Genomic DNA, 21,941 nt, shown 5'->3' with positions numbered 1-21,941 from the left:
CAGGAAGCAGGAAGACCACAGGCTAGTGAATCAGGAAGCAGGAAGACCACAGGCTAGTGAACCAGGAAGCAGGAAGACCACAGGCGAGTGGGAAGAATGTTGCATGGATCCAAAGACAGTGAAACATGGCAGGGAACAGACAGCTCTCTGGGTCCGTGGTAGAGTCCCAGGAGGAAGGCAAAGCCACAGAGAGCAGTTCCCAGAGTCCCTCACTCTCATGCAAAAGGCCACACCCCCAAGGAGGGGGTCATCAAGCTACTACTTGATTGACAGGTTTGACTCCATCCCTGGCCAAGAGGGTCTAGTTGAAATAAAACAATCCAACTACCACACTCTGTAAAGATTTATAATCTTGGAAACCCAAAGGGGCAGTAGGGTCTGATAGGGTCGCTATGAGTTAGTACTGGCTTGATGGTAGTGGGTTTTGTTTCTTTTTTATATCACCATGTCAGGGTAGTTAGTAAATGCTTTATACCCTGTCTGTGTCTGACACATTATTACTTCTTATCCAGAAATGCACTCTACAAGGAAAGAAGTAATACAGAATAAAGTAATACAGTGGACAGTTATCTATGAGGTTCATTGATCTGTTACCAAGAAGCGTCTGGTCTTATGGAAGCTATATTGAATATTTAGTTATGGTGCATTCTGAGAGATACTCCTTTGTGACATTGTCCAATAGGACACAGCATATGCTCTGAACTAGAGCCCACTAGGTACACTTTCTTCCTGTTCCTGTTATCTATTGCTGTACCACCACCCCAGAGCACAATGGCTTAAAACATCGACCGCATATATGTTGCTTACAAATCTGTCATTTTTGCAGGACCTGGTGGGGGTAGTGTGTATTCGACCCACTCTCCTGGCCATCAGCTGGGGCGGCTCAAAAGTTCCAGGCGGGAGTCATCTGAAGGCCCACTTGCATGCCTGCTAATTGTTGCTGGGGTTAGCTGGGTTCATAGCTGACTCTGGCCAGAACAACTACTCTCCAACACCTGCCTTTCCATGGCTGCTTGGTTCTTCACAGTGTGGTAGCCAACTGGTAAGGGTCAGCATCCCAAGAAAGAAAAAGTCTGATGGGACCTGCAATATCAAGCAAACCATGAAAGTGATGCCTAGACACTTCAAACCATATTCATGTATGTAGAATTCAGACTGGCTATATCCAAGGGACTTCCTTGAATGTGGATAGATATAATTCTATCACAGACAGCATTGGACTTCAAGGTGGATCTTGAAATGTCCTTTGGGAAGATGACTGCATGGCCACGCCTCTTGTTTTATTCCCATTGTCATAAACCATACGTTCAGGCCAGAGTCAGAAGGGGATGTGGAGCAAGGGAAATCATTGCTGAAGTCAGAAAGATCTTGGCTGAAAGCAGAGAATATCAGAAAGATGCTTATTTTTGTTTTATTGACTATGCTAAGGAATTCAACTGTGCGGATCGTAACAAGCTATGGATAGCCTTGAGAAAAATGGGAATTCCAGAACACTACATTGTGCTCATATGGAACCCATACAATGGGTCAAGAGGCAGTTGTGCGTGCAGAACAGGGAATACTGTACCATTCAAAATCAGGAAAGGTGTGCATCAGGGTCCTCTCACCATCCTGATTCAATCTGTACGCTGAGCAAATCATCAGAGAAGCTGGATTCTATGAAGAAGAATATAGCATCAGGATTGGAGGAAGGTTTATTAACAATCTTCGATATGCAGATGACACAACCTTGCTTGCTGAAAGTGAGGAGGACTTGAGGCACTTGCTGATGAAGATCAAGGATTGCAGTCTTCAATATGGATCACAACTCATGTAAAGAAGACCCAAACCCTCACAACTGAATGGTACCAACCTAGCTCACATGGGCAACATCTTGATAAATAGAGAAAAGGTTATAGTTGTCAGGGATTCTGTCTTGCTTGTATCCACAATCAATGCTCATGGAAGCAGCAGCCAGGAGATTATTGAATTAGGTAAATCTGCTTCCTAAGACCTCTTTAAAGTGTTGAAAAGCAAGGATGTTACTTTGAGGTCTAGGGTGTACCTGAGCCAAAGGGTAATTGTATATTAAGAAAGCATCCCAACCCAGCCCAGTCCAAGCCCAAAGTCTTTGGATCTAGTGGCGGTGTAAACATCTCAGCACTGGCAGGGGTTTTCATGTGGCTTCTCCAGCACCCAGGGATACATCAGGCATGTTTCTCAGGGAGTCAGCCTGTCAGTGGAGAGTCTCCAGGGTATGAGAGAGGTGTCTCCCTCCTCTAAGGAGGAAATACCAGAGTTTTCCCAGAATCCTCAGGAGAAGGCCATGCCCACACAGAGGCCTCTGTGACCCGATTGACAGACTAGACTTTACCCCTTCACTCTTAATCCTCTAAGTCCCAAATTGACACCAGATTATGTAACTACCACAAAGACAAAGCAGAGAGTCTCTGTATATGGCCTCCAGTGAACTATTTATCTCTGGTGCCTCCAAATGATATCATCAGGTTGAGACCTGATTGACAGGCTAGACTCCACTCCTTTGCAAGCTGACACCAGATTATGTAACTACCACAGGAGGTGTGGACATATTTTGGGATCACCACACTTCCATAAGCAAATTAATAGATTTAGGAACAATCGGATATTATATTTAATGATTTATGTACTCTTTTTAAAAAAAAACTTTCATTCTCTAGTACAAAGGGATATGATGCATAATGGATTGCTTAATAGATGTTTTGCTGGTTCTGAGATTTGTCACCAGAAAGATGTATTCTGCAAACAAAGCCTGGACAATGGCTCCACTGACTTGGAAGCTCCAACTCCCAACTGAGCATTTTCACATCTTATGTTAGTGGATACATAACACCAGCAAAGAGAGGGTTATGATATTGACTATGATGGAGGGATTCACCTCCACCATCAAGCAGAAAGAGTGTCACCACGTTCCCAGTATGCCTCTAACATGTCAGCCTTCGTACCTGCGTGTTGACACAAATCCGTTAGAAATGAAGGTAGTGGTAAAAAGGTAAAGGGAACTTGGAACAGTAGAGGCAGTGCTAAGAAATCATGAGACTTCCTGATCAGAGGCAGAAATGAGATCGGCCACCTTACATTGCCTTTCTTGAAGCACCGTGCATACTTTTCTGTATTTGAACTCATTTCTTTCTTTACCCTCCACTTCACCTTGTATACAGGTGTGGTAGATACATGATTTCCTGATAAATAAGTATGGGGGTGGAGTCTAGCCTGTCAATTGGGTCACACCTGATGATGCCTCTATGTGGGCATGGCCTTCTCATGAGGATTCTGGGAACTTCCTCTCTCTTAAAAAAAATGTATTGGGGGGCTCTTACAAATCTATGACAATCCATCATTCAATTGTATTAAGCACACTTGTACATATGTTGCCATCAATATTTCCAAAACATTTTCTTTCTACTTGAGCCCTTAGTATCAGCTCCTCTCTTTCCCCCTCCCTCCCCTACCCTGCCACACTAATGAATCCCTGATCAATGATATATTATTGTTGTTATTTCGTGTCTTACACTGTCCATTGTCTCTCTTCACCCACATTTCTGTTATTCATCCCCCTGGGGTATATATCCCACCTTGTGATGGGTTCCGGCTTTCTCCCACTTACCCACCCTCCATCCCCCAACTCTCATGATATTGCTACTCCCACTATTGTTCCTGAGGGTTTTATCCGGCCTGAATTCCATGTGTCTAGAGCTCTTATCTGTACCAATATGTGTACTCTGGTCTAGCTGGATTTGAAAGGTAGAACAGGGTCATGATAGTGGGGGAAGGAAGCATTCAGGAGCTAGAGGAATGATGTGTTTTGTTGGTGCTCTACTGCAATCTGGTTGAACTGTCTCTTCCTTGTAACCCTTCTGTGGGGGAATGTCCACTTGTCTACAGATGAGCTATGGGTCTCCATTCCAACCTCCTCACTCAGATTGATCTAATCGTCTGCTTTGGATCTTTTGATAACTGATCCCACTGACACCTCATGATCACACAGGCTGGAGTGCTCTTCCATGTGGGCTCTTTCTCCCTGGAGGTGGGCCACACTCCTTTCTGCTTCACCTTCCTGTTGAGGAGCCACACTCAGAGAGCTGGAGGAGCCAGCATTGGGTCAGATCCACAAGACTTTCCATCCACTGGCCTGTGATCTTACTGCACCTGGCATCATTGCATGTGCTGTGTGAGTCTGAAGAGGGATTTATGGACTTGTATGGACTTGTGGACTAATATCAGACTTATGGACTTGATCTGGACTGAGCTGCGGTGCTTTCTCTGATATAAAGCTCTCTCACACATGTAAGTGTCTCTGGATTTGTTTCTCTAGTCAACCTGGCCTAAGACAATAGGGTATGTTATTTTTAGTATACTTCATTATTTAGCCCATAAGTTTCAGAAAGGAATCTTGGTGGCTTAGTGGTTAAGCGTTGGGCTGCAATCCACATGATCAGCAATTGGAAAGCACTAACCTGCTCCCCAGGAGACAGACGGGGCTTTCTATCCCCATAAACAGCTACCATCTCAGAAACACTCAGGGGCAGTTGAACCCTGTCCTATTGGGTTGGCTATGAGTTGGCCATGGGCTCAATGACAGTGAATTTGGTTTCTTTTTGGTAAGTTACACAAGGTGGATACAAGATTGAGATAGAAATAGAGCAGTGGTTCTCAACCTGTGGGTTGTGACCCCTTTGGGGGTCGAACGACCCTTTCACAGGGGTCGCCCGAGTCATAGCAGCAGTAAAATTACACTTATGAAGTAGCAACGAAAATAATCTTATGGTTGTGGGGGTCACCACAACACGAGGAACTGTATTAAAGGGTTGCGGCATTAGAAAGGTTGAGAACCGCTGAAATAGCGTTTCACTGCATTTGCTAGACGTGGAGATGATGTGGTCGCTGAGAATGTTTACCGAGCTTCCTGGGAAGGAAACTAAGAGCGAGTACACCTTTTATGCTGTGAGGGAGAGTTGGCATGTTTTAGTTAGTTTGGGAATCTACCTATTAGATGCTATGGTTGTGTTGTGTTGGACAGCCAAAGGGTTGATTTTGTTGAACATTGTGGTTTTATTTTCTGCTATCCATCACCTAAGAAAGTATTTCTCTGGGGATTCCCCTGCTGTATGCACTCACTGTTGCCAGGTCAGAAAGTAAAATACATACTGTTTCTCACCTCCCAGCAGTTTGAGTGTGACTATTGGGTCCCCAACTTGATGATTCAAACGGCATCCACACTGCAACCCGATGGGATCCTAAGCCAGACCAAGCAGCTTAGCTGCTCCGTAAATTCCAGATCTGCAGAAAGCGTGTGACATAATAAGTGTCTGGCATTACTTGAAATGCACAAATTATGGGATAATTTGTTATGCAGCAACAGATCACTAATACACCATCCCTTCTTCATGGGGAGGGAAATGTCACCCCGTCTCCTTCACACCCTCTCACATATCCTCACCATCAACCCTTCTCTCTCCAATCTTTCCTTTCATTCTCTGACTTCTCCTGTGTAACTGCCAGGAGCGGCTCGAGGAAGAATTCCCCGCACAGCCTCTTAGCATTTCCTGAACAGGAAGATTAGTATCTTTATTCGAGATGTGAGAAGCCCTGCCATCGAGTATATTGCTCTCAGCTTCTGAACCTTCTGTTAAAATTCCTACACAACCTGAAACATTTAATATTCTTAAAAAACAAAAAAACAAGCAAATTCCCCACATACCCGAACAGACAAACCTATGAAATAAAAGAGGCAATCAGTTTAAAAGGTAAAGATTTGTAGATGACACCTGCTTGCAAATAAACCAGGTTTGTTCAAGTTAAAACGTCCTCTGGAGGTTTCCAGGTTCTCGCACACGTTAATTAACTTCTCTTGTCTTCAGCGGTGCTCTAAAGTGGGAATAAAAGCAGTGGCTGTCTCATGCTATTCCTGTGAAGCTAAATAAGACAACCTGAGCACAGTATCTGGCCTCTAGAAATATTCAGTACATTTTAGGTCACATTTTTAAAGAATTACCTGTGTCAGGAAACGTTGCCAAAGTGTTGCAATTTTCCAGGGTAGATTATTCAGTTTTGTGGAATGTAGAGGAGCCCTGGTGGTGTAGTGAATTAAGTGCAGGGCTGCTAACTGCAAAGTCAACTGTTTGAAACCACCAGCCGCCCTGAGGGAGAAAGATGAGGCTTTTTACTCCCATGCAGAGTTACAGTCTGGGAAACCCACAGGGGCAGTTCTACCCGGCCCCAAAGTGTCACTCTGAGTCTGAATTGACTCAGTGGCAGTGAATAAGTCATGTAGGCTCTAGTGCTTAAAAAAAAGTTTTATTAGCATCTCATTTGTATATCATACAATTCAATAGTTCAATCCTATTAAAGAGTTGTATAATCATCACTACAATCAATTGATTTTAGAACATTTTCTTCTTTCCTGTACTTGCTATTACTCCCCCTTGGCCCCAGTCCCCTGCCATACCCCTGTTTGCCAAGAAACTATTAATCCAGTTATGGTCTCTATAGATTTGCCCATCCTGGATTCCTCATACAGAAAAACATACACACACAAAACAAAGCAACCCAACAACAATGACAAAGTAAAGCAGAGAAGAACCTCAATTGAAAAGAAAACAAAATATTTTTTTAAAAAGAGCACGAATTTAAAATGAAGCAAAAGGGAAAGCATGAACAACTAGAAGACATTTTAAATGACTCAGAAAGACGGGCATCGGGTGAAGGGAGACAGCAGGTGGTGTAAAAGATGAAAATAGACATAATTTATAAATTACCAAGGGTGCATGAGGGTGGGAGGGGAGGGAGGGGAGGGGGAAAACGAAGGATCTGACACTAAGGGCTCAAGTAGAAAGAATGTTTTGGAAATGATGATGACGGCATATATGTACAAACGTGCTTGATACAGTGGATGGATGGATTGTGAGGAGAGCTGTAAGAACCCCCCAATAAAATGAGTTATCAAAACTGAAAAAAAAAAGATAGGTGTCAAATGTTAGCCCAACTGCACCTGTATAGTCTACTTTCCAGGGGACTAAAAGTTTCACACCAACTCTTAGGGCTTGACATGTCTTACCTGTTGGTCTTGCCTCCCTTCTCTCGATCTGACCGCGTGACAAAGTCTTGTGAATCAATGCGGCCTTTTTACAAGTCTCCTGGGGGTGTAGCAACAGTTTCTGGTTCCATGTTCCATTCTTCCCTGAATGCCGGAAAGGGTAGGTAGCAGGTGTCTCTGCACCGAAGTCCAGGCTTGCCTTCAGCCCCCTCACAGAGGCAAGGAAGGAGCATGTTTGTGCTGCTGTTGTTGTTGTGAGAGGGACTATTTTGAAAATTTGTTTACCGACAGGAAATTGTGTAGATAGAGTCTTGGTGCGTGACCCCTGCTGTCTGCTCGTGAAAAACAAAACACAACCAAAAACTCATTTGCCACCGAGTTCATGCCAACTCACAGCCGCTCGATGGGACAGGTTAGGGAGCTGTCCCTGTGCTTTCCCGGACGGTCCTGTCTGTCTCCCGAGGAGCAGGCTGGTGGTTCTGAACCGCTGGCCTTGCGGATGGCAGCTCAATGTCACCTGTGTTCCTACCAGGGATAATGTGGATATTTCAAAGAGGAATTTTAGGAGAGGGAACAGGCCAAGGCATTGGGAGATTTGAGAAGTGGTTCGAGCTGTTGACTGTAAAATCGAACTGATATGCAAATCCCCATCGAACTCACAATAAAAAGTTTTTTGGGGGGAAGGGGAAAAGACTAGTTTTAGAAATAAGAAGTAGCATTTTAAGAATCAAGGGGGTAGATCAGAAGTGCTAAGTACACTTTTAAAGTTCATTTAAAATTTTAATTCTTGGAGAAACGGAGAAGCTATCTAATTTCCTTATAACTTAATGAGCTACTAGGAGATCAGAGTGTCAGGTTCTGTAGACAGACTCCAAGGTCATGATGAAATGATACATAAGCTCGCAAGATCAATCAGTAAGTGTGGAGACCCAGAGAGCTTGAGATATTTATGTCTAAAGGTGTGTAGTATTTGATGTCTTGTCTGAAAGACCTCGGTTTTAGATCTAAAAACCCCAACCAATCTCACTGCCTTCAATACTGACTCTGGTCAACCCCTTGTGGGTTTCCAAGACTGTCCCTGTTGAGGAGAGTAGAACGTCCAGTTGTCTCCCATGGAGCTGCTGGAGGTTTCAAACTGCCGACCATGCGGATCAAAGCCCAATGCATCACCATGACACCACCAGGGCTCCGGAGCTGTGGTTTTAACTTTATCTGGTAAAGTTTCCTTGTGTGAAAGGAGGCCTGGTGGTATAGTGCTTACACACTGAACTGCTAACCACAAGACCAGCAGTGGGAGACCGCCAGTCCTTCCTAGAGAGAAAGAGGAGAGTTTCTCCTCCCCTCCAGAGTTACAGTCTCAGAAACCCACATGGGCAGCTCTACCCTGTACTATAGGGTAAGTGATCAGACGTCCTGCTTTTGGCGGGACAGTCCCGATTTTTGGAAAGAATGCACGACAAGCTAGGGAATGGTCTATTTGGTCCATATAGACCAACTTTTTAATCAAGAACCCCCCCCACCCCACCCCCACCCCACCCCCACCCGTCAATGGTGTCCTGCTTTAAATCTGGTCACCTTACCATAGGGAGGCCCTGAGTCAGCATCCACCCGATGACAGGGAGTTTGGTTTGGTTAGTGAGTGGTGCCGAAAGACTCATTGTTCAACAGCTTAATTATTCCTACGTGTAATGGGACGAGAACAGTCGTGACCTATTTTACTTCTATTTCTCTATATTTTTTTATAGGCCGATATGGCAAATAGAAACCAGGTTACTTGCCCTTTCCAAAAATTCTCCACACTGTCTATCGTTCCCACCAGAGGGCAGGAGAGAGCCATGCAGGCCTTCCTGATTTTCTAGCCCTTTGGTTCTAGTGCTAGGGCCAGTCAGCTGTTAAAAACACTACTTATTTCCCACTGATAAAATGATATAATCAAAGCAACCTTTTCAGGAAACCTGGGTTTGTTTTGTTTTGTTTCCCCCCCACCCACAAAATACTATAATTGATTGTGAAGATAAAATAAGATACAGCCAAATGTATAAGTGCTTACCAAGTGGGCAGAAAGAGAAGAGAGGCTGTGAGAGCACTTCGGCATGAGTTGACCAGGCGGAGTCTTTCTTAAATACAAGCCCTCCCAAAAAGTGTCTTGCAAAGATTTCACATTAAACTATTAAAATTAAAGGTAAATCTGATCCCAGGCACCCCGATGAGGGGAAACAAGCTGCCCGGTCACTCCGGAGTCCCTGGGTGGTGCAAATGGTTCACGCTGCCAGCTGCCAACTGTAAGGTTGGAGGCTTCAGGGCCCCTCAGAAGGCCTGGTGATCCACTCCCCAAACAAGCCCGGAGAACCCTCGGAGGACAGCCCTCCTCCGACACATGCCTGTAACAGGCTGCCACGGGTTCAGGTTGACCCGAGGGCAGCTGGTCTGACTGTCCTAAGTTCCTACCCAGTGGGGCCTACGGGTCAGAGTGAGGCTGGGGAATGGAACAGGGGGCTTCTGTTGATCAATACAATACTGGAAATGTAGCATCGTTTGTTAAACGTGACCCCGGATGTAACAGCCTCCGCTCCTGCAGTACAAATTCCTGGAAACGTGTTAATTATTCCGGATGGGGGAAAAGGGAAGCAGGGGGGCCATTGAGCCCCGCTGAGGCCAAGACCTTAGTGGGGACGGGTCTGCGATCCCTGAAGAAATCAAAGTATCTATGGAGGGTCTGATAATCCCTCCAGGAAATACAAACTGTTTCTTGCGAACCGTCCTTCCCTTTGTCCCATTGCGTGAAATGAAGGTCCTCTGTTCGTTGTAAAAACGTATTCTCTATCCCCTACAGCCCAACATGCCACTATGTCTGGAGGGTAGAACTTGTATGATTTCCTCCCACGGGATCTTTGAATCAACTCAGAGGCACAAACCTGCCTTCCAGGAATAAACTTAGAATTACTCTGGTTTCTTGTTTTGGGCGACAGTCCCCAGGCCACAGTGTTTAGGATGGAGAGGCCTGGTTTAGGAGCCATACAGTGCCTTCAAAGTTTCTCTTTCTCCCCTGGGCCTGGGATTCTTGGTTGTGGCTGGGAACCCCAGAGCCTCTCGCCCTGCATTCCAGCCATCACTGGCCAGGCCCCGGCACCCACCCAGGGTTGTTCAGTCCTTGGTACCTTCAGGGGTCTCTTCTCCAGCATTTGCTCTGTCCTCTACCTATAACTGATTTGCCCCTGTGTGCCCTTCCCTTTGAAGAGTCATAGCTCCACCTTTTTGAGTGAGTTTGGGCTTTCACTAAAGACAAGACCAAACACAGTCTTTTAAGTGCCTTCTGCATTAGGCCCAGCAATGCAAACCCTTCCCCGAGACCAGAAAACATGATGGATGGGCAGTCCTGGGGGAAGGGAGGATGGAAAGGTACAGCAGAAACAACACACTCCGTTCATGCCACAGAAGCTGAGAGAGAGCCATGTTCCCTCTCGTAATCTTATTGAAACCATAGGCATTTGTTTATGTCTCTAAGCACCTTCAAGCTGCATTCAAAATTAGCATGGTCAACCTGGAAATCTTTCTCAGCTAATTTGTTGCACATGAATGCGTGAGGAGCCCCTGAATGGAAAAGCACTGTGGGAGGGACAGTTTCCATGACAACGCTTCAACTACCCTTGTTCTACTTCAATCTGTTCTTCCTTGCTCAACTGTTGTCAAGAGAAGGTAACAACTCAGTCCTGGAAGGCGGAAGGAAGCGGAGAGGCACTTACCAAGTCTTTCCACCTCTCCGGATTGCCCCTGCCTCCTTGTGGGGAAATAGGCGGTCAGGATTCCTGACAGAGCACTAATTTTCTTCAAATGTGGAGAGTACTTACAAGTGATTCAGCGAAAGATAAACTCAATAGGGGGAAATAGGCAAAGGACATGAACAGGCAGCTCAGACAGAAACAGGACACTATAACAGCTGACATTTTATGAAAATGCGCTTGGTCTCATTTAGGATAGAAACCCTTTGTTCACTGATCAGATTACCAAAAGAGAAAAAGAATCCAAAGATTTGTTAATGCATCATGTTCAAGCAAGATGGGAAAACCAACAGCAGACTCACTGTAGGGAGGAGGACAGATTGGTAGAATCTCTTTGGAAAGTGACTTCGCAGTTCTAATAGTTCATCGGGTGACCAACCACCTCGGTAAAGGCTATTGTGGAACTCGTGTTGAAGCAAGTGGTTGGAAAGAAACTACAAGCAATCGAGGGAGATATGATGATTGCGAATACAGGGGAATGCTACACCGGCAATGAAAGGAATAGTCAGGAATGGAGTGTTTCCTATCTGTTTATCTGATTAACAAACACAAGCCGAACCCACTGTCACTGAATTGGTCCCAAGTCATAGTGTCCGTCCATAGGGTTTCCAAGGATGTCCATCTCTACAGATTGACGTAGTCTCATTTCTCAGAGTGTCTGGAAGGTGCCAACTGAGTGTGAGTTAGTAACCCAAAATGTAATCTGCTACCCCCACATGGCTTCTAATGTGATCCATGTGCAATCCTAAATACATATAATATATATCACATATGCAGATGAACAAAGGAAATATTTCTGAAAATCACTGACAGGTCATGGTCGGCACAAGGATGTTAATTCAGAACGTGGGAACGAGATGCACTGTGAAAAAATTTCTTTGAGACAAAACAAACTGTGCTGTAATCATTATTTTTAAGAGATTGAAAACGAATCACCATATTTATACGGAAAGGAGAGAGACCCAGGAGAAGCAAAACACCACCGAAGAAGAACAAAATCAGAGACCTCTCAGTTCCCAACCTCAAAACATACTACAAAGCCATGGTAATCAAAATAGCCTGGTGCTGGTACAATGAGAGAGACATAGACCTATTGTGTTAGTCTGGGTACTTTAGAGAAATAAATCCACAGAAACTCATTTGTAAGAGAGAGTTTTATATAAAGGTAAAGTGCGCATCAAGAAAACATTCCAACACAGTGTTACCCAAGCCCACAAGTCCAACATGAACCCATATGTCTGACACCAATCCACAAAGTCCTCCTCCATCTCACAAAACACACGCAATGACACCGACTGCAGGAGGAAAGCTGAGTCAGTGAACGTGTAAGCATCTCAGCCCTGGCAGAGATCTCCACATGGCTGCTCCAGCACCCAGGGCCGCATTGGGGTAGATCCATGTGGCTTCTCCTCAGGGATGTCTTGCAGGAAGTGAGCCTTGCCAGCTGAAGCAGGGAACTGGCTAAGGCAGCTGCACCCTGGTCCAACCATTACAAAGCAAGAGACCCGAGAACTACAAAGGCAAGGTTCACGGAGCCATTTATCTCTCCGCCCTTCAATTAACCCCACATGTGTTTATTGGCCAGGTTGGCAGAATAAACTAACTACCTCACCAATGAATGGAAGAGCATAGAGAACCCAGAAATAACACATCCCACCTACAGACGAATGATTTTTGACAAAGGACTGAAAATGATTTTCAACAAAAGACTATCTGAGTTATAAGCCATTGAAATAGCCCTTTCAGCCATAATCCCTTATGTGACATAAATAACTCCGGATTTCATACCCCTGTGGCCATGGCCCCATTTTTGGAAGGCACTGTCTGCTAACAAACAAGAATAGGGCGAGACTGAGATCTGACCGTAGTAGAGGGTGTGAATCAGAGCAGTTTGTTTCATGTTTACCTTAGCTACCATTACTTACAATGGATGTTAAGGAATTACATGTGACCACCGAGAGGAGAGAGAAAGCTGTTTCTGGAGTGACCCAAGACAAAGCTTGGCTGATTATGACTCGTTGGAATCCAAGGCCCCAGGTCACATGTGCATAAATAAGAGACCGCCCAGGGGTGGAGAACAGGTGACTACATTTGCGTGACATTTGATTGCACCATGGACTTCCACCAAACGGCCCTTTCCTGCAAGGGTCTGGTATGAAGGTGGGGGAAGATACTCACAGGATCCACCTGTGAATAATTCTGAACGCATGCCCTGCAATGACATCTTGCTATGTATAAAATGAATCCATTGAGATGAGGTTGGGGTGGGGGGTGGGGGGGCAGCAGCAAATCTCATTACCAGCAGGAGCCAGGAGTGGTGCGTATCTTCAGGCCCCAGCATCTGGCTTACGCTTGTCTGACCTTAGGACTTTGAACTGAACTGCACCCACCACTGTGTGTGAGACCTTTCCTCAAACTTTCGTGAGTTCTGTGGGGCACTGCAGCAATTTGCAGAACCCAGGGACACGAGGCAATGTACTCAAGGGAGGAATGGGGGTGCGGGGTGACATGGAGCAGATGCTCATCTCCAGCTTTGTGGGACTCGTTTGGTATTTATCTTTATAAGAGAAATTATTACCACGCTGGGAAATTTGGCTTCCATTTGAAGAAGATTGAAATAGGATCCGTACTTCACTCCATATAGAAAAATGAACTCACCATGGGTTAAAAATCTAAATCTAATCCCTAGAACTATAAATATTATCAGTGAAAAAATAGGGACAAACGTATGGGCCCTAACACGTGGCATAAACACGCTATCAAACATAATAAAACACACACATGGCAGAAGACAAAATAGATGACTGGAATCTTCTAACAATAAGGAAAAGTAGTAGGCCTTATTGTTACACTTATGTACATCAAAAACTTCATCAAAAGAAGTAAAAGAGACCCCACACACTGGGGAAAAAATGTTGGCAATGATACATCAGACAAGAGACTAATCACAAACATCTGTATAAAATGGTAGCATCTCAAAAAGGAAAAAATAGATAATCCAATTGGAACGTGAGCAAAGGACATGAATTGATAACTCACCAAAGAAAACATCTGGTTGGCCAATGTGTTAGTCCGGGTTGACTAGAGGAACAAATTCAGAGAAACTCATGTGTGTAACAGAGAACTTTAGATCAAAGATCAATTGTACATTACAAAAACATCCCAGCCCAGTCCAGATCAAGTCCTTAAGTCTGATATTAGCCCATCTGTCCGATACCAATCTATAAAGTCCTCTTCAGGCTCACGAAACACATGCAATGACAATGAAGGAAGGAAGATCACAGACCAGTGGGTGGAAAGTCTTGTGGCTCCAGTGGCAGTGGAAGCATCTCAGTGCTGGCAGGGGTCTCCATGTGGCTCCTCTAGTGTAGCACCACGTGTTTTGTCAGCCGGAACTTCTTGCAGGGAGTAAGCCTGTGTCCCGCCTCCAGCCAGGTATTTTTCTCCTTAGCACTTTCAAATGAGGTCATCAAGCTGTGAGCTGATGGACAGGCTAAACTCCACCCCTTCACTCTTAAGTCTCAAATTGACAACAGATTATGTAACTACCGCACCTCTCAACATTTCAAATTTTCTGAGAGAGCTATAAACATATTTTTACAAACCAATGAAATCACCATCGTCTGTATAATATCCTTGAAGCTTTCAGTTTGACTCGAGAGTCACACGTACATACCAAAGAGATGCATTTGGATCTGGAGCCGCAGTTTGCTGACCCCTGATATGAGAGGGGAAAACAAAATGTTTTCACACTAAAAGAAACAGATTTTGGGGGTTACTAGCAGTGGGAAGGGGATGGAGGGAAGGAGATCTCAGAGGCTAGAGGGTAGGCAGATTTTGAGTGAAGGGGAAGATAATGTCCAACAAGAGGGAGGTGGGTAAAAATTAATGGAAGCAGGACAAGGCATTGGGCAGTGGGAGGCTTGATAGGTTGTTGAACACAGAAATGCTGCTCTGCTCTGTAAACCTTCACCTAATTCACCATAAAAAAGTCACAACAAAAAGCCACCACTGGTTGACATAACGGACTAGTGTAACCCTCCCAATTCTAGAGGATGAAGAATAGAGCTAACTAATGGCTTTGAAAATGGAGCCGAAGGCGCAATTGTTTGGTGTCACAGAGTTAGAGCCCAGTACTCCGACGAAAAGAAAATGGAGAACTATTGAAAGTCAATAGGCAGCTCTCTCTGGAGGAAGAGATGAATGGCTACAGAGCAAAAGGCTGTACTTCAGAAGTAGCCAAGTTGCAGGCAGGGACATTTTCTAAGGAGAGGACCAAGAACTAGGAGCCCGTTACTTGTTTGGCACTGAGATAGTTTATTGTGCCAGCCTGGCCGATAAACACAAGTGGGATTAACTGAAGGGCAGAGAGATAAATGCCTTGGTGAGTCTCGTCTTTCTTGTCTCTCACTCTTTGACCATCGGACCAGTGTGCGGCTGCCTCGCTTGTCCTGTGCCTCAATTTAAAGGCTACACTACCTGTGGGACGCCTAGCCTGTGGACTGTGTCGCTGTAAGTTGAGGTCCCTTTAAGACATCGCTGGAGCTGGGGACTGGCAGTTGGTGACCTGGCTGGCAGTTGGTGACCTGCCTTCTGATTGGCTGCTGTGCTGACATAGCCTAGCTCTCTCTATAAATAGAGGAAGATCTGGCAGCAGATAGGACTGGAAGGACTGCTAGTCTCTCACATCTCTCTCACGGCAGTGAGTTGAATTGAGCCATTTGTAGTGCTTTATAATTTAACTGTTTCATTCTTTTTTTTTTTTTTTTTCTTTTTTAACATTTTATTAGGGGCTCATACAACTGTTATCCCAATCCATACACACATCAATTGTGTAAAGCGCATTTGTACACATCGTTTCTCAAAACATTTTCTCTCCATTTAAACCCCCGACATTAGGTCCTCATTTTCCCCCTCCCTCCCCGCTCCCCCCTCCCGCATGAGCCCTTGATAGTTTATAAATGGGTATTTTGTCATATCTTGCCCTGTCCGACGTCTCCCTTCATCCACTTTTTGGTTGTCTGTCCCCCAGGGAGGAGGTCACACACAGTTCCATGTAATCGGTTCCCTTCATTCTTGTATTATATGTTTAACTGTATATGATTTAACAGTTCATACCTTGTTATATATTTACTTATCTTTATAAATAAATATATTAAATTATCAGCAATTTGGTTTTATCTCTCTAGAGAACCCTGTCTAACACAGGCACTTACAAAATTTACATTATTATAAGACACAGGTTTCTATAGCAGGAGCCTGCAAGGCAGGATTTCTTGTAGTAGGAGTTGCTGGGTAATCAGGTTGTAATTACCTGATTGTCCTTCCTTAGAACAGTCTCAAACAAAAGTCTCCAGCATGGGAGATTCAGCTAAAAGTCAGTAACTAGATCTCTCAGAAATATTGTTCTTACGTTATAAAATGTATCACAAAGGAAAGGCATTTCCTTAGCCACCTGGTTACATGTAGACCAAAGAAGATGGCTATTACCCAGGTGAAAATAGAACTCACCAACTGGGGCCAGCTATTTCAGATTTTACCAGGTTATCTAAAATGTAAGTTTCCTTACAGTCCCTCCTTTTGATCAAGGGTTTTAAGAGAAATTCTTTTATGAGCACATGACTAGCACTTTGAACAAAGACTTCCTTCTGTGTGGATTTTGAGCAAATGAATATTCTGAATGGCGAGTTATTTAACAAATCCTTAAGACCTCAGACACTATGCATGTAAACAGACAGCTAGGCACTATCTGATGTCTTTACCACGTGTGATAATTAGGTTTTATGTCGACTTGGCTGGGTTAGGACTCTCAATGTTCTGGCAGATAAGGCCTAGTAATCCCCCGTCATGTGATGTAATACAATGCGATGAACTCTGTCATGGGATTGGCAGTGAGCAGCCCATCAGCTGTGAGAAGAGGGGGGTGGAACCCACTCCTCTTTCTTATATCACAGCCCTGTTGGAATCAAAAGGAAGTTTTCTTGGGAATGTGGCTTCTCACATGAGTAGACACTGTGGAAGAATCTTGCTTGGGTTTTCCTGGGTCAGGAACCTACATCTGGCTTGCTGACCTGGGGTTCTTTGGACATGAGCCCATGACCTGCTAATTGCAGGAGCCATGAGTGACTTGCTGTTACTCCTGCTGTATGACCTGTCGATCTTCGATTCATCCACTTCTGTGGCCTGTGGTGTTCCTGTTGATTCTGGATCCATCAGCCCCCCCAGCTACTTGCATCAGAAAAAGCCTACAGCTTTACAACTGACCCATGAATTTGAAACCGACTGGATGCGCTCACTTTGACAACTGTGTGAGCCATTTACCTGATATGAATCTCTCTCTCTCCCTGTCTCTCTCCACACACACATAAACATTTATATGTACATGTGCAAATCATACCTATGTATACATCCATGGTTTTGCTTCTCTAGAGAACCCAGACTAACACCATGTCACAATGTTATTCTCTTGCTTCTGTGGTCTCATGGCATGAGGATTCCTGCAAAGCAAACACCATTAGAAGGATAATCTGACATCCAATGGCTTATTCAAGGAGAGAGGCTGAAGTCTATTTGAAATATAAGTCCTTTCCATATACATCATTATTTTCATAGGCATTGAATTGGTCTTTTGGGCAAGAACATTTGTAAAAAAATTTACATAGCATTTGGTAGTTCCTAAAATGATTACAGTGATGGCGAATAACATTCATTTCATTAATAATACAGCTGAATCTATGGGTCAGTGCTTGAGGGTAACCAACCAAAAAATGTGTAACAGAGAGTCTGAGAATGGAGGCACATGGAGGCAAATAGCTTTTTGGAAGAATCAGTTGACTATCTTGTTCTACTCTTGTGTTAGCAATTGTACCAACTCCTCCTTGTGCAATTGAATGGAGAACCATTCTATTATCCAGCACTATCTTGGCAAGGGCATTTAGAGAGATCTTTTCGGCCATCAGTACATTAGCCATCTCACCAAGTCTTTGTTCTTTTGAGTTAGATAAACTCTAGACTGCATGCTCTAATTCAGCTACTCAGTGTAAGGAAGAATGTCCATAAGAAATAGGATCTCAGTGTTTTCCTAACAGATTTGCTGCCAGAATACAGGTGTCAGTAAAAACCATGGCAAACACCTAAGCCAAAACGGGAAAGGAAAAGACCCATATCAACATCATCATCATCATTGGATGCGTCAATTCTGGCAAGTCTGCCGCAACCAGTTACCTGATCTACCCACGAATGTGGGTAGATCGACAAACGAACCATCGAAAAAATTCAAGACAGAAGCTGCTGAGATGGGGAAGGGCTCCTTCAAGTCTGCCCGGGTCTTGGATAAGCTGGAAGCTGAGCATGAGTGTGGCATCCCCTCTGATAGCTCCCTGTGGGAATTTGAGACCCCGGACACAGAGACTTCATTAGGAACATGATTACAGGAACATCACGGGCTGACAGTGCTGCCCTCATCGTTGCTGCTCATGTTGGTGAATTTGTAGCTGGCATCTCCCAGAATGGGCAGACCCGTAAGGATGCCCTTCTGGCATACACACGGGGTGTGAAACAGCTAATTGTCGGTGTTAGCACAGTGGACTGTACTGAGCCACCCGACAGCTAGATCAGATATGAGGAAATCATTAAGGAAGTCAGCGCCTACATTAAGAACATTGGCTACAACCCCGACAGGGTAGCATTTGTGCCAATTTCTGGTTGGAATGGTGACAACATGCTGGAACCAAGTGCTCCTATGCTTGGGTCCAAGGGATGGAAGATTACCCCTCAGGATGGCAATGCCCGTGTAACCACACTCCTTGAAGCTCTGGATTGCATCCTGCCACCAACTCGCCTCTTCAGGACGTCTGCAAAATTGTCGGTATTGGCACTGTCCCTGGGGGCAAAGTGGAAGCTGGGGTTTTGAAACCTGGCATGGTGGTTACCTTTGCTCCCGTCAACGATACCACTGAGGTGAAGTCGGTTGAAACGCACCATGAATCTTTGAGTGAAGCTCTGCCCTGGGACAATGTAGGCTTCAATGTCATGAATGCCTCTGTCCAAGATGTTCCCAGGGCAACGTGGCTGGTGACAGCAAAAACGACCCACTAATGGAAGCAGCTGGCTTCCCTGAACCATCCAGGCCACATCAGTGCTGGCGTGTATTGGGTTGTGCTGGATTGTATTGGAGTGTATTGGATGTGCTGGATTGTCACCCTGCCTACATTGCTTGCAAGTTTGCTGAGCTCAACGAGAAGATGGATCACCATTCTGGCAAGACAGTGGAAGCTGGCCCCAAATTCTTGAAGTCCGGTGATGCTGCCATCATTGACATGATGCCTGTCCAGCCCATGTGCGTGGAGAGCTTCCCTGATCCTCCTCCTCTGGGTCGTGTTGCTGTCCGAGAAAGGAGACAAACAGTTGACTATGGATGTCATCAAGGCAGTGGATCAAAAGCTGCCGGCGCTGGCAAGGTCACCAAGTCTGCCCAGAAGCCAACATGAACATCACCCCAACAGCGGACACCCCAGTCTTCAGTGGTAGAAGTATGGTCCCAGAACTATGTGTGTTGTCCATTTAAGTTTCATAGTCAAAGACTGGTTGATGAGAACAACGCATCGTAAAACCTTCAGGAGGAAAGGCATGCTTGTGGACCATCTGTTTCCTTTGTGTGTGGCAGTTTTAACTTGTTTATAAAATCAGTACTTTTTCAATGGAAAACAACTTGACCAAAAGTTTGTCACAGGATTTTGAGACCCCAGTCAAGCAAACTTTAATGATAGAAAAAAAAAAAAAAAAAGACATAGTATCCCAGGCTGGGGTTCTCTTTTAAAGCATTTTCACTGACCTGGCATGGCTGTAGGGTTCTAGACTGCTTGTTTCTCTTTCTAATATTTAAAAAATATCAATGGGAGCTTTCATTGGAAGCTTACACATTTAAGGGACTTCTAAATAGCCTATTGTGCATTGGTCATCCATGCTTTATCCATCTAAACCAGTGGTTCTCAACCTTCCTAATGCCGCGACCCTTGAATACAGTTCCTCAGGTTGTGGTGACCTCTAACCATAAAATTATTTTCGTTGCTACTTCATCACTGTAATTTTGCTACTGCTATGAATCGGGTGACCCCTGTGAAAGGGTCGTTCAACCCCTAAAGGGGTCATGACCCACAGGTTGAGAACCGCTGAATAAAGTAGAAGTGAAGGGTTTGCCATTAGTGATTTTGCCTCAATCCTCTGATTCTCCACATAAAAATGGATATCCACAGTGTGGACTAGAGAAACAAATCCAGAGACATTCATATGTGTATAAGAAAGAGCTTTATACACAGAGCAATTGTATATTAAGAAACATCCCAGCCCAGTCCAGATCAAAGTCCATAAGTCTGATAGTAGCCCATATGTCTGATACCAGTCCATAAATTCCTCTTCAGACTCACGCAGCACATGTGTAACTCCAAATGCATGAAGACCACAGGCCAGTGGGTGGAAAGTCTTGTAGCTCCAGTGACGGTGGAAGAATCTCAGCGCTGGCGTGACTCCTCGAGCTCCAGGGCTCTGGCTGTCATTAGCATAGCTTCATGTGGCTTGTCTGCAGGAAGACGAGACAGAGTGTGGGTCTGGCCTCTACTGAGCTATTTATCGCCATAATGCCTTCAAATGAGGTCATCAAGTTGTGACCTGATTGACTGGCTACCCCCCACCCCTTCACTCTTAATAGTCTCTAGTTGACACCACACTATGTCGCTACCAGTGAAAGCCCCCCTTGATATTTTTGTTGTTAGGTGCCATCTAGTCAGTCCTGTGAGAGTAGAACACTGGCTGATCCATGCCACCCTCACAAATATGTTGTTTGAGCCCAGCTTTGCAGCCAGTATGTAGATCCATCCTGTTTAGGACCTGCCTCTCTCTCTCTCTCTCTTTTTTTTTTTTTTTTGCTGATCCTCTGCTTATTAAGCTTGATGTCTTTTTCCAGGGACTTGTTTCTACGGATAACATGTCCAAAGTCCAAGAGACCAAGTCTCCCCATTCTTGATTTTAAGGAGTATTATTTCCTCTTCTTTTAAAACATTTTAATAAATCATTTTATTGAGGGCTCTTACAGCTCTTATAACAATCCATACATCAATTGTATCAAGCACATTTCCCCCCTCCACTCCCACCCTTGTGAACCCTCGATAATTTATAAATTATTTTTATTTTCATATTTGACATTGTCTGGTGTCTCCCTTCACCCACGTTTACGTTGTTCATCCCCCTGGAGTGGGGTTTGGGGTTGTATGTCAATCATTGTGATTGGTTTCTGCTTTCTCTCCTCCCCACCCTCACAACCTTCCCCTGCCCCCACCCTCCACCTTGTGCCATCGTTGCTTTCATTATTGGCACCGATGAGTTTATCTGTCCTGGATTCCGTGTATCGAAAGCTCTTATCTGTACCAGTGTATATGTTCTGGTCTAGCCAGATTGTAAGATAGAACTAGGGTTATGATAGTAGGGCGGGGAAAAGAAGCATTAAAGAACTAGAGGAATATTGTGTGTTTCGTCCGTGCTATACTGCACCCTGGCTGGCTTTTCCCTTCCTTGTGCCCCTCTGTGAGGGTCTAAGGAGTATTCTGACTGTACTCCTTTCAATACAGATTTGCTTATTCTTCTGAAAGTCCAGGGTACTTCTAAGATTCTTCACCAAGACCCTATTTCAAATGTAGCACTTCTTCTCTGACCTACCTTATTCATTGTCCAACTTTCACATGCACATGAGGTGCACTTCAGTCCTCAAAGTTACATCTTTGTTCTTGAACACATTAAAGAGATCTTTAAAAAAATAAATTATTCTGGGAGGCAAAGGGCATTTATAGAGCTCTAGATAAAGACATGTACATATGCAAATATATTATATGAGGATGGGGAAATAGATCTATGAGCCTACATTGATAGGTTTAGTGTTAAGGTAGCAGAAGGACATTGGGCCTCCACTCAAGTACTCCCTCAACACAAGAATACTTTCTTTCTAGTAAATTGGCATTCTATGATGCTCACCTTCCCGACACAACGGCTGATGACAAAGCGGGTGAATAAGCAAATGCGAAGAAAGCTGATGGTGCCCGGCTATCAAAAGATATAGC

The 21,941-nt window shown here is 44.6% G+C and overlaps 1 pseudogene; it reads left to right on the top strand.

Moving 5' to 3' along the window:
- The first annotated feature begins 16,312 nt into the window (after positions 1 to 16,312).
- On the top strand, positions 16,313 to 19,322 carry LOC101650145 (annotated as a pseudogene).
- Positions 19,323 to 21,941: the final 2,619 nt, after the last annotated feature.

Source organism: Echinops telfairi, unplaced genomic scaffold (assembly GCF_000313985.2).
Source record: "Echinops telfairi isolate 266 unplaced genomic scaffold, ASM31398v2 ScPeMD7_4225;HRSCAF=4972, whole genome shotgun sequence".
Classification (NCBI taxonomy): domain Eukaryota; kingdom Metazoa; phylum Chordata; class Mammalia; order Afrosoricida; family Tenrecidae; genus Echinops; species Echinops telfairi.
This window is presented reverse-complemented; position numbering and strand designations above follow the sequence as displayed.